The sequence below is a fragment of the Cupressus sempervirens genome, chromosome 9 (assembly GCF_028749045.1).
Source record: "Cupressus sempervirens isolate cs-2001-9-10 chromosome 9, ASM2874904v1, whole genome shotgun sequence".
Classification (NCBI taxonomy): domain Eukaryota; kingdom Viridiplantae; phylum Streptophyta; class Pinopsida; order Cupressales; family Cupressaceae; genus Cupressus; species Cupressus sempervirens.
In genome coordinates this window covers 406,305,256-406,307,864 of record NC_143126.1, presented here as the reverse complement: position 1 = coordinate 406,307,864, position 2,609 = coordinate 406,305,256, and positions in this window count along the sequence as shown.

Genomic DNA, 2,609 nt, shown 5'->3' with positions numbered 1-2,609 from the left:
AAAACCTTGCAATTACGTCAATGTATATTAAGCATTTACTTAAGTCTTTGACTCAACAACAAAACACACAATGGCATAGAACTTCAAAACAAGTTGCAATTGGACTATATGTTCTTTGTCCATACATCAAAAAAAATTACAAACCCATAGAAAGGAGATAAAATTTAGAATGAAAGTTTTCAACAAGTATCTATTGTATTAATTTATTTAAAATAAATACATTAGGTGCATGCAATAACCCAAAAAAGTACACTAAAGATGAGTGTATTAACTACTTGCTCAAAGGAAACTACAATTCTATTCAAACATGGAGAAATATTGAAGAATGGTGGAGTCATGGCTAGAGCTCTGCTCAATAGTCTAGAACCAACCAACCCTTTACAATGAGAAAAGAAGAGAAAAACTAGAAGAGTAAGAATTTCCAAATCTGATATGAAGTTGCCACTTGTTCACTTGAAAATCTTCCACTTGTTGCTTGCAAAAAATCTATTATCTTCCATCTTCCAACTAAAAATCAAATCTGATCATTGCCCCCAACAAATTGATCAAAATGTCTCATCAGAATGATAGAAAACCACCTTGGAAAGAATATCAATTTGATGATAAAATGTTGCCAAAAATATCATTCAATTGGTTTCAAAGAAAAAGTATGACTACTAGAAACACCCATGCCAAATTTAGAGACAACCCAAATAACCATTTGCTCTGAAACTAAAAATTAATCTTCAAGGTGAATACAAGACTATCTGTTAAGAAGGTCCTAGTTTTACAAATCTGCTAAAAACTTTTACCTAGTCGTAGATTCTCACAAATTGATGGAAAAATGGATTCCTTGTCTTCTCCCATTTCCAATGATATATGATACTCATCTATTATGATAAAAATGATGACATGGGTGTGTGTTTGAAGTTTCAAGCTTAAAACTAATTACCATGCCCTTATTTTCCAAAAAATTCACTTTATTATATAGTCATAACTTTATAATATAACCCATTTTTATTTAAAGCTTGATGCACATTTAAAATGGAAAAAATAATAAAAATTATTATTTTTATCACTTTGAGATTTTTCCCCATTTTCAAATTCAAGTTAAATTGGGTTGACCAACCTGTAGGCACTAGATGTCGTCATTTGATAGGCCCTTCAATCTTGCCTTCATCTCCACTTTTCCACTAATTTCTCCAAACTGTGGAAATTAGGAGACTAGCCTTGATCTCCACTTCTCCACCTTTTCTAACTGCCTACATCCTATGGAGACCAAGAGATTACCATTCATCTACTCTTCTCCACCTTTATCACTAGCTCCCTACAAATTGTGGAGACCAAGAGATTAACCTTGATCTCCACTTCTTGCGGTCTCCTTGTCCACCTCTATCTCTAACTACATGAAAACTATGGAGATCAAGAGATTAGCCTTGATCTCCACTTCTCCTAATCTCCACGTCTCCACCTCTATCTCTAACTACATGCAAATTGCTGAGATAGGAGATTAACTTTGATCTCCACTTCTCCCCATCTCCCCATATCCACTTGGAATGAGCACTTGGTGTTCTATGTCATCATTCTTCTATGCCACATGGCACATTGGGATTGGTCCACATCATGCCAAGTCACCTTCAGTCATTTTCCAAGTGTTAGGTTGTGGTAGGTCGTAATTTCTTTACATATCCATCAAGTCAACTAGGCTTCATGTGCACATGTCTTCATTCTAAAAAGCCCTTAAGCTTTGACATTTGACATGTTCACTTGCACATATAAACACTAAAATATTCAACTTTATGAATGTGGGATAAATCCCTTGAACAATACTTTTATTAATGCTAAAATAGTTAAGTAGTCTTTGGAAATGACTTCAAAAAGTGACCAAACTACATTGTTAGAAGCTAATGCTTTGCATGGTGATAGTTTATAGTCTTTCACATGGAGAATCCACACCAATAACTAGATGTTAATTTAGACATTGGGGGGTGGGGGGAGGAGGGGGAATGTTATTCACTTTCAGAGTTTCCCATTTATCCATTTATGCACATTTAAAAATATTGGTTCTAGAAACCTTTAAAAAATGCATAATGCATGAGCTTCAAAAGGTTATCAAATGGAGAGATGAGGGGCTATAAATTGGATGAATGGTAGATACAATAGTATAAAATCATGGAGTATCATTGGTTTTAGTGTCAATAATGTGTGAGATAAAAATTTATGAAGAGGGTGTTTAAAATTCTACAAAATATGCCGTGCTATATCAGAAAAAAAATTCATTTTAAATGGCCATAGGAAACCTATCAAATAGACTCATGAGGGGCTCAAAATAGATACCAATAATGTCTCTCATGTCAAAAACATACCATTGAAGGAATTTAATCAATAGACTCAATTGGTAACAAGATATTAACCTTCAAAGTGGGCTATTCAGATTTGTGACATGGTGTAAACAACATACCAACATGAAACACCAGACTTTGAGAAATTGAAAACCATATCAAAACCCATCATGGAGACTTGAAATTTGAAATATAGGCTATTTGATAACTAGTGTAAACATATACAAAGGGATAAGTCATGAAATTCAATAGGGTCTGAGATATACTTATGCAAAGTGGCCTTTTGAT